The sequence below is a fragment of the Fringilla coelebs genome, assembly GCF_963513975.1.
Source record: "Fringilla coelebs genome assembly, chromosome: 8".
NCBI classification, from domain to species: domain Eukaryota; kingdom Metazoa; phylum Chordata; class Aves; order Passeriformes; family Fringillidae; genus Fringilla; species Fringilla coelebs.
Window position 1 is genome coordinate 2482617 of NC_140066.1, and position 10536 is coordinate 2493152.

Consider the following 10536-nt stretch of genomic DNA (forward strand, 5'->3'; position numbering starts at 1 on the left):
CCTGCACATTACTTACATATTTAATTGCTCCTTTTCACCCAAATTTTCCTGGTCTCTGTCTTGGATGGTGTGTTCTGGTAAGTTAAGAAGCCAGGTGTGTTTTAAGGGTGGGTTTGTGTACAAGGAGAGGGAGGATGGGAAAATTGAAGCTGATTTGTAGCAGGGAATGGGGCTGGGAAGGTGGGAATGACAAAGGGAGTTCTCCTTTGGTGACAAAAGGAAGGGATTTTTATTTTAATAAATGTAAATTTATTAAAATGATTTTAAAATTTATTTTAATAAATGTAAATGTGAGGGGGGTGTGAAATATGAGATAGCCCAGAAACCAGGAGGTGGCACAAGTGTGGTTAAACTTCAGGTGGTTGAGATGAAAGGGGGGGAGTATTTTGGGATACAGCAGAGCATTTATCCCTCACAAAGAAAATTTGTGGGCTGTACTGAATTTTCAGCCCTCCCTGGCGTCATTCACAGTGTTTGGGTGGGAGTGATGTCAAGCTGACAATCACAAAGTAAACCCTGTGTGATTTTGTTTCATAAATGATTGGTTCAGAAACTGCTGACCCTTCCCATCCCCTGGGATCTGAGGAAATTAACTCTTGGCTTCATGGTGGCTGGAGGGAGGGATGATGCCTATTGGGAGGAGAGAGATGCAGCAATTCTCTGCTCAGCTGCCTTCTCCAGAGAGCTGATGAGAAAATTGTCTTCAGATGGGTGAAGAAATGCTGATCTAATTTAATCCCTCTCCTCCTGGCAGGAGCAGCCACAGCTGGGCTGCTCCTCACAGGTGCACCCTTAACCTGATTTAAGAAAATGCTCCTTGAAAGCCTGAGACAACTCCACAAAATCCCAGAACTATGGATTATAACCTGATTTAAGAAAATGCTCCTTGAAAGCCTGAGACAACTCAACAAAATCCCAGAACTATGGATTATTCTGTGTGTGTGATTTTAAAGCGCTCTGACAGCTGTGAGCTGCCAGGGCTTCGTGCTCCGTGTGTTCCTGCTTTCCATCAGGGCTCAGAAAAAGAGATTTACCTCTTTATTCCATGAGGCACAGCACCTGGGTGAGCTGGAGCGCCGTGCACAGGATCTAAAAGGAATAAATGAATAAAAATCAATAAAAATCTTTAATGGGCAGAGGAGAAATGCCGAGCAGGTCTCCCTCTGCTGGCACGGATACCGCAGGGCACTCCTGAAATCTCTGCATCCCCACGGCTCCGGGGCTCTGCAGTGGCCCTTTCCCCTGCTCTGCTTCCAGAAGCAGAGTGTTTAAGATGTGAAAAACTATTTAGCCTGAAGTTGTTTTGTGGATTTGTGTTCCTAAAGCTCTTTTCTTCACTGGGGCTTCCCGGTGTTCGTGGCTTTTCTGCTGATTTTTCAAAGGTTCTCCTGTGGGTTCAGGAATGGAAATGAAGTGGTGGTTGCTGAACTGCAGAGGGCAGCTGGAGCTCACCTGCACCACAGGAGCACCAGGGACACCGAAGCTGCTCTGGGTTTGCATCCTCATTTAATGTCTGTGCCTGCTGGGGAGGGAGGAAGAGGGGGCAGCATCTTCATCTGTGCTGGGAGAGCAGTGCTGCTGGTTGTGTGTCCAAATTGCTGCTCAAAACCCACCCAGCTCCATCTGGGCTGGCACTGGGGAGGGAAGAACTGCAGGCCCTGGCCAAGCTGAGCTGCTGTGGAATGTTGATTCTTGGAGAAGTCTGTGTGCAGGACTTGGAAGTTTCTGTGGTTTTTACAAACCCCTTCTTTCCCAGCAGGGGTGTTGTGCTCCCTCTGGTGCCTTGCAGCACGCTCCTTTGCTGGGTGGGGAGGTGCAAATTCTCAGGGCCTCGTGCTGCTTGCTGGGGAAGGTGGAGCAGAGGTGCAAACTGTGCCTGGAGCTTGGCTGGATGAGCTGGGGGACGTGAGCTCTGGAGAAATGGCCAAATCCGTGGTGGAAGGGGAGGAGATGCAGACAAGGAGCATCTGAGTGAGTTCTGAAAGCCTTGTCCCTCCTGATCACAGGAGCACAGAGCCTGCAGGGAGCATCCCTCAACCCAAGGCCATTGCTCAGGCAGAAGTGCTCCATCCCCTGATGGTCTCCAGCTTCCCATCATTTGGTGTTTCCCAAAAGAGTGTGAGCTCTCCAGGAAAGGGAGGTGAAATATCCACACTCCATCTCTGGCCTTAGCTCACTTCCCAGCCAGCTGTTAGCTTATTTCCATATAAAATGGGAAAAATGGACCTGTGCTGCTGAAAGCACCTGGTGCACCCGAGGGAATGAGGGCTCTGGGATGAGGTCTGGGGATGAGATCTGGGGATGAGGTCTCTGGGATGAGGTTTCTAAGGGATTAGGTCTCTGGGAATGAGGAATGGGGATGAGGACTCTGGGGATGAGGTCTCTAAGGCATGAGGTCTGTGGGGATGAGGTCTTTGGGATGAGGTCTCTGGGATGAGGCCTCTAGGGATGATGTTTCTAAGGGATGAGGTCTCTTGGAATGAGGACTGGGGATGAGGACTCTGGGGGATGAGGTCTTTGGGATGAGGTCTCTGGGGATGAGGTCTCTGGGATGAGATCTCTGGGAGTGAGGACTCTAGGGGATGAGGGGCCTAGGGGATGAGGTCTCTGGGAATGAGGTCTGTGGGGATGAGATCTCTGGAGATGAGGTCTCTGGGATGAGATCTCAAAGGGATGAAGTCTATGGGATGAGGTCTCTGGGATGAGGTCTCTTGGAATGAGGTCTCTGGGGATGAGGTCTCTGGAGATGAGGTCTCAAAGGGATAAAGTCTCTGGGGATGAGGTCTCTAGGGGATGAGGTCTCTAGGGATGGGGTCTCTGGGATGGGGTCTCTTGGAATGAGGAGTGGGGATGAGGTCTCTAGGGATGAAGTCTCTAAGGGATGAGTTCTCTGGGGATGAGGTCTCTGGGATGAGATCTCTGGAGATAAGGTCTCTAAGGGATGAGGTCTCTTGGAATGAGGACTGGGGATGAAGTCTCAAGGGGATGAAGTCTCTGGGGATGAAGTTTCTGGGGATGAGGTCTCTGGGATGAGGTTTCTAAGGGATTAGGTCTCTGGGAATGAGGAATGGGGATGAGGACTCTGAGGAATGAGGTCTCTAAGGAATGAGGTCTGTGGGGATGAGGTCTCTAGAGGATGAGATCTCTGGGGATGAGGTCTCTGGAATGAAGTCTCTGGAGATGAGGTCTATGGGGATGAGGTCTCAAAGCGATGAGGTATATAAGGGATGAGGTCTCTTGGAATGAGGGATGGGGATGAGGACTCTGGGGAATGAGGTCTCTAAGGGATGAGGTCTCTTGGAATGAGATCTCTGGGATGAGGCCTCTAGGGATGATGTTTCTAAGGGATGAGGTATATAAGGGATGAGGTCTCTGGGGATGAGGTCTCTGGGAATGAGATCTCTGGGATGAGGTCTCTGGGATGAGGCCTCTAGGGATGATGTTTCTAAGGGATGAGGTCTCTTGGAATGAGGACTGGGGATGAGGACTCTGGGGGATGAGGTCTCTAAGGAATGAGGTCTGTGGGGATGATGTCTCTGGGATGAGATCTCTGGGAGTGAGGACTCTAGGGGATGAGGTCCCTAGGGGATGAGATCTCTGGAGATGAAGTCTCTGAGATGAGATCTCTGGGGGATGAAGTCTCTGGGATGAGGTTTTTAAGGGATGAGGTCTCTTGGAATGAGGACTGGGGATGAGGTCTCTAGGGATGAGGTCTGTGGTGATGAAGTCTCGGGGGATGAGATCTCTGGGGGTGAGGTCTCAAAGGGATAAAGTCTCTGGGGATGAGGTCTCTAGGGGATGAGGTCTCTGGGGATGAGGTCTCTAGGGATGAGATCTCTGGAGATAAGGTCTCTAAGGGATGAGGTCTCTTGGAATGAGGACTGGGGATGAAGTCTCTAGGGGATGAAGTCTCTGGGGATGAAGTCTCTGGGGATGAAGTTTCTGGGGATGAGGTCTCTAGGGATGAGGTCTCTGGGAATGACGTCTGGGGATGAGATCTCTGGGGATGAGGTCTCTAGAGGATGAAGTCTGTAATGGATGAGGTCTCTGGGAATGATGTCTGGGGATGAGATCTCTGGGGATGAGCCCTCCAGGGATGAGGTTTCTAAGGGATGAGGTCTCTGGGGAATGCTCTCCGTGTCTGCACACGTGTGCGCCATGGCTTCATCCCGCAGCCCCATCCCAGGAGCAGGGACAGCGCCAGGCTGGCTGGGATGTGCTGTTTGAGCCTCCCAAGACAAGCAGCCCCCTTGCCCAGCAGTGGAAGGAGAGGTTGCCTGCAGCAGCCCTGTCACCCCTCATCCTGCTACCCCAACCCTGGGAGCGGGGCAGGATGTGGCCCTGCCACCCCCAGCCCGGTGACAGCAGCAGCGGCACGCCAGCCCCCCACCCCAATTATAGTTGGGTGTCGCCAAGGACATTGAAAAGCAAGGAGGAGAGCTGTGAAGAGGGTCATTTTAGTGGCTCTTTCTCTCTTCTTTTTTTTTTCCCCCCCGAGAAGGAAGTTAGAAAAGCAGAGCCCTCAAAGCCGCATTGAAAGGGTGACAGAGACGGGATAAAGCGTAAGACTGAGGGAAGGAATCTCAGAGCACTCGCCACGGTGTTTTAATGATCTGTTAACAATTGCCCCTTTCAGGGGAGAACATATGGTAGATGGTTTGCTTTTTTTTTTTTTTAAAAAAAAAAAGGACAAAAAAAAAGAAAAAAGAAATTACTTCAGAAACTTAAATGATGGTGGAAAATGGTGGGGATTGCAGTGAAGAGCTGGGGGAGGGAGGTGTAGCTCCCGGAACGAGGGGATGTCAGATGATGGGAGGGTGTCAGATAATGTAACCCTGAGCACGGGGGCTTTGCTGGAACCAGAGACCCCAAAAAACGCCAGAACCCGGGACCTGCTGGGGGGGACTGGGGCTGGTTACCTGCCAAAGGAGGACAACGATGAGGGTGCTGATAAAACCCGGGAATCCTGAGACCCTCCAGGACAGGGGCTGGAGCATCCCTCCCCCCCAGCCCAGCCGAAGCCCAGCTGCGCGGGCAGGGCTGGGGCTGCTCCCCTCCCTGCAGCTGGGGCAGATGGTGACAATGCTCTGGCTGCACGCAGGTGGCCCGTGCTCCGAGCTTTCCCTGCTATTACCTGCCTTGAGATCACTGCCTTCCTCCCACTGCAGCCTGCTGGCACGAGTTTTAATTGTGCCTCACCGAAATCACACACACAGGCTGCTGGGGACTCTGTCTTGCTGCAGTTTGGGTGCAAATACAGGGATTTTTTGAAAAAAAAAGTTGCAAATAGATGATTTTTTTTTTTGAGGTACAGGAGTCAGGCTCGGTGCTCAGCTTTACAGAGGTCCTGGCATGGGCTGGCAGGAGGAGCTGTGCTGCTTGTGGCCTCCCCAGGTTCATTATACACCTGGGCTTGGGGAAGCAGATGGTCCCATCTGGACTGAAAATCCTCTCCTACTCAGCACTGCGGCAGTGCAGGACAGGAGGAGGCTCCGATTCAAAGGTTGGGAGTTTGGCAGATGGAGCCCGGCGCTGCAGGAAGGGTTGGGAGTGCAGATGGGCAGGAATGGCTGGGGAATGCTGCAAGGGGGCAGCGTGCCTGCCTGACAGGGACAGCCGGGCAGGACTGACCAGGAGAGAGGTGTAAAGATGTGGGGAAGGCAGCGAGGGAATGAAAAACTAGAGCAGCACACCACACCACACCCCAGGTTTGAGTCACATCCCTCTGGCAGCGGGGGTTTGGCTTGAGCAGTGACACTGGGCACACCTGGCAGCGACCTGGCACCAAATTCAGTCGCAAAGAAAGGGTTAAACACCCCCCTCCTCCCCCCCAGTCTTGCTCTGTCTCATGTTGAGGAGTGGGTGGTGTGTGAGTCCATCTGCACCTTTTCCAGATTGGATAGGGTATTTCCTTTCAAACTCCAGGTTTTTAGTGGCTTTTTTGCTTCTCAAAAGCCAGCTCAGGTGGATTCTGGTGTGTTCGAAGCCTGACCAGTGGAGCTTCTAAACCAAGAGAGGAAAGCACATCTTTAATCCTTTTTGGAGGCCATTAAGGACCATCTGTCTGTTTGATGGGCAGCGAGGAGTTTCAGGGAGAGCCCATACGAACAGTTTGCTGTGCTTCTAACCCCATCATGCACCAAAATGCCAGAAGTCATCTTTTTATCCTTACAGGAATGAAGGGCTGGTCAGGAAGGTGGCAGTCTGAGCTCAGCATTGCCATGGTCTGTAATTATTCACTGATGGCCAAAGGAGTGTTGGTGCAGACAAGTACTGAAGCCTCAAGTCTGTGTTGCCCAGCTGGTGGCTGGTAAATTGATCACTGCCAATTGGTCAATTGACTGCCAATCTTTAAGCTTTACTTGGTGTAAAGCTTAAAGAACTCGGAAAACCTAAGCAAAGGAGATGTGGAACCCACCCTGTCTGCCCAGGCTGGCAAGAGAGTGGAGGAGAAACCCTTTTTTCTGGCAGGTGAGACAGGCAGATGGGGAGGGGAGCTGGGAACGACAGGAGGCTGGCTCCCAGAGAAGTGAGGACCTTCCCTCTGTGCCTGGGTAGATGCTTGGATGGTTGGATAAATACTTTGAGGTAAGAGGTTTCACAGGACCCACCTGCAGGCATCACAGACTCACTCTCGTGTGCTTGGCATTTGTTCCCTGCCTTTCCTCTCCATGGTATTTCTTTTCCTTTCCTCTCTCCTATCCAGAGATAATCCAGGTTTTTTCTCTGCTAAAGACTGTTGCATTCTGATCCAGAATGTCTCAGAACAGCTGTCTGCTCTTGCAGCCTTATGAAGCCAGTTCCTGTCTGGCTGTTTTGAGGGCACATAAGCATGGAGAGAGATTTATTGTAGAGTGAAAGGGAAAGCCCCGGTGAAAACTCTTGGGCTTTCTATCAGGGCTTGTCCTCTTCTGCTGGAGTGACAGCATCCCTTACCCCAGGGCTTATTTATCCTTGCACAGAATCAGAGTTATGGAATGATTTGGATGGAAGGAATATTAAAGATCACCCAGCTCCACTCCCTGCTGCCATGGGCAGGGATGCCACCCACTAGCCCAAGCTGCTCTAAGCCCTGTCCAACTTGGCTTTGGACACTTCCAGGGATGGGGCAGCCCCAGCTTCCCTGGGGTGAAGAATTCCTTCCCAATATCCCATCTATCCCTGCCCTCTTTCAGTTTGAAGCCACTGTCCCCCCTTGTCCTGTCACTCCGTGCTGTCATCCCAAGTCCCTCTCCAGTTCTCTTGGAGCCCCTTTAGGCCCTGGAAGGGGCTCTGAGGTCTCCCCAGAGCCTTTCCTTCTCCAGGGAGAGCACCCCCAGCCCTCTCAGGTTGTCTCATAGCAGAGGTTCCCCCAGCCCCTGAAGCATTTCCGTGGCCCCAAGGGACATTTTGATGTGTGATAACAGCTGCCGAGGACTGGTCACATCAGCTCGCTCTGGAGCTGCCCATCGAAGGGACAGACCGCGCTCCGTGGCCTCCAGGGCAGCGCTCAGGAGGTGCTGAAAGACTTCCCGAGGCTGCTCTTCCCTTCCTTGAGGGCATTCCTGGCCCCTGCCCGTGGCCGGCTCCCTGCCGGGGCCGCGCCGCTGCGTCCGCCCGTGCGCTCCGTCGGGCGGCTCCGGGGGATGCGCTCCAGCCGCCTCTCACCGGGGCTCGCCTTTCCTCTCCAGACTGTTTTTATATATATATATAAATTTCTTTTTGCGCCCCTTCATCTCCCACTCTCGCAGGAAAAGGAAGGAGGCGGGGGGTGGACGAAAAGAGAAATATTGTTTGAATTCACAAAGGGGGGCATCTGGTGCACCTTGCGCCTGGCATCTGTGCTCCTTGTGTCCCGAGCAGCGCGCTCGCACCGGGGCGAGGGGCAGGAGGGGCCGGCGTGCATCTGTTGGGCGCCACAATAAAGTCACAAAACCGCGGCGCGGGCTCGGCCCCGCCGCGCTGCCCTCTCAAAGGGGGACGCGGGGCCGCGGCCCGCAGGTATTATGCCCCGGGTAGGTAGGGCCGGGGCGGCAGCTGCTCCGCCGACCCGCCCGACATATGGCAGCGCAAATCACGGTACTTCCTGAGCAGCCCTGCCGGAGGGAGCGGGGGAAGGATGGGGAGGCCCCCGGGGCAGGTGCCTCCGCCGTGCGCCCGCCGCTGCCGCCGCCGCAGCACCGGCCCCGCCGGCGCGCACCGGCGGCTCCGGGGTGGGTGGCGGGCGCGGAGCGGCCGGAGCCCCCGGGACCCTGGGGTCACCCCCAGGACTGAGAGGGGGCCCAGCCTCATCTGCCCTCCCCTCTCCCGATCAAACAGCCCCCGGCGGGCGGGCGGGCGGGCTGCGGCCGAGCCGCGGCTCGCCAAACGTTCCCGACGCCTGGCAGGCGAGGGATGCGCCGGGGCCGCTCTGGTTACCATATGTTTTCAATAAAATAAGACAAATAGGGCCGGGAGATAGGGATTGCAGTAAACCTGTTATAAAGCAGCATAAACCAGGCCAATGTAAACGGCAGCAGGGCCCCTCCTGGAAGGGCCGTTGGGTGCCAGCTCCGCACCGGGCGGCCCGGCCAGGTGTGAGCGGGAGCCCGCAGCGGTGCCCCCGCAGGTTTTTATCACGTTCGTGGTAATATGGTGCTTGTTATGCTAACTATGAGTAAACATCCCCGGCCGGGCTTTGTGGCGACGGAGGGAGTTATCGGAAAGTGGCAGTGGGAAGGTGATTTAACAATAAAGTTGTCTTGTTTGCCAGCAGGTGATGTCTGCCCCCAGCCCCATGATTAATGCTTCCCAAAGTACTCCACTTTACAATCTCTTGTAATTATTTATTAAACGAAATCTATTTATTATTATTTTAGCAAACAGCGGTACCAGGTGGGGCTTTCTTTTCCTCTTCAGCTTTTGTTTGAAGGACGTTTGAAGTGGGCAGTCTGAGGCTTGGAAACTCGCTCGCCAGATTTTTTTGTCATCCAATTGCACAGGCACAAAAAAAACCCCCAACCCCGCCGGGCCCTTCCTATTCATCCTCCGCTGCCCTCCGAGCCGCCCCTCGAGAAGGGGCGCCCGAGCCGCCGCGGTGGCCGGCCCCCCTCGGCACTCTCCCCCGCCCTCCCAGCGGGGCCGTCCGCCCGCCGCACCGCGCTCCCGGGCAGGCAGCGCGCACGGCCCCACACCGCCGCTCATCGCGCCGCCCGAGGCCGCCCCGTGGGGCCGGGGAGCGGGCCGGGCAGGGGGAGCTGCCCCCCGCCCCGCCGCAGCCCGACGGGGCCGCTCCGGCCGCTCCCGGCGCGGGGATCCCCGAGCGGGCTCCGCCGCGCCGCTTTGGTGAAGGAGAGGGGGGACTCCCGCCCCGCCGGGGCTGCTCCCTCCCGGCGGCCCTGCCCGCACCCCCGGGGGCGTCGTGCCGTGCAGGGGGAGCCCGGCTTCACTATTCCCGGTCCCTCGCCCTCCGCCGGGGAAAGATGCTCCGGGCCCGGGCCGCTCCCCGCCGCCCGCCGCAGCCGGTGCGCAAAAGTCCCCGGCACGTTTTGCGCACCGAGCTCCCGCGGCAGCGCCGCCGCCCCCGCGCCCAGCGCCGGGCCCGACGGGGCGGGGGCGGCCTCGGGCCTTCGGAGGATCCTTCCCCCGCGGGATCCAGCCTCTGTTTCCCTTGTGGGAGCAAAGTCAGGACGCGAGCGGGGGCTGGAGAACGGCGTTCGGTCCCCTCCGGTGCTGGCGCTCGCCGCCCTCAGCGCAGCGCCCACAGCTCCGCCGATCGGTGCGCGGGGGGCGCGGGGATGTTCCCGCCGCTGCAGGGGCGAGGAGAAGGGTGACGGGAGGCGGCTGGAACATCGGAGGGGATGTTCCGAGACTGCCCCGCGGCGCCGGAGCAGCGGGAAGGGGTTGTGGCTGTGCCGAGGGGAGCGGAGCCAGAACGGTGCCGGCTGGACCTCACGTCTGGCACCGGCTGAGACACCGCCTGGCCCGGCGGTGCGTCCCCGGCCACTCCGTGGGGTCGGCGCTTCCCCGCGTTCCGCAGCCGAGTGCTGGGGAGCCCTCTGTCACCGCCGGGCCCCTGTACCCCGCCCCGACCCCCACCGCACCCCGGCGGAGTCCCGGAGAGTGCGGCCGCCCCGGCCGTGGTGCAGCCCCCCGAGCAGCACGGGCTCGGCCCGGGGAGGGCTGGCGGGCAGGGCCGGGGGTCCCGGCACGACGCGGCGTGGAAGCCAGCGAGGTCTCGAGTGGCGTGGCCGGGGCAGCGGGCGGTGCCGGAGCCGGCACGCTCCCGTCGGGCTGATAAGATAAAAGCGTGCCAAGGGGTGGGTGCGGGCGGGGGGGCGCACACGCCGCCCGGCCGGGAAATCCCCATTGTCTGCCGGCCATATATATAGGGGCTTAACGGCAGTCGTGTGCCGGCGGCACAACCTCTCCTGCCCGCACTCGAGGGACCGCGGGGAGCGCCGCGGAGCGCGCAGCCAGAGCCGCTCTTCTGCCCCGCAGCCTCGGCCGGGCTCAGCACGCACAGCCGCGGGGGACAGGGCTCTCCCGGGCCGGCCGGCGCGGGGTTGGCTTCTCAGG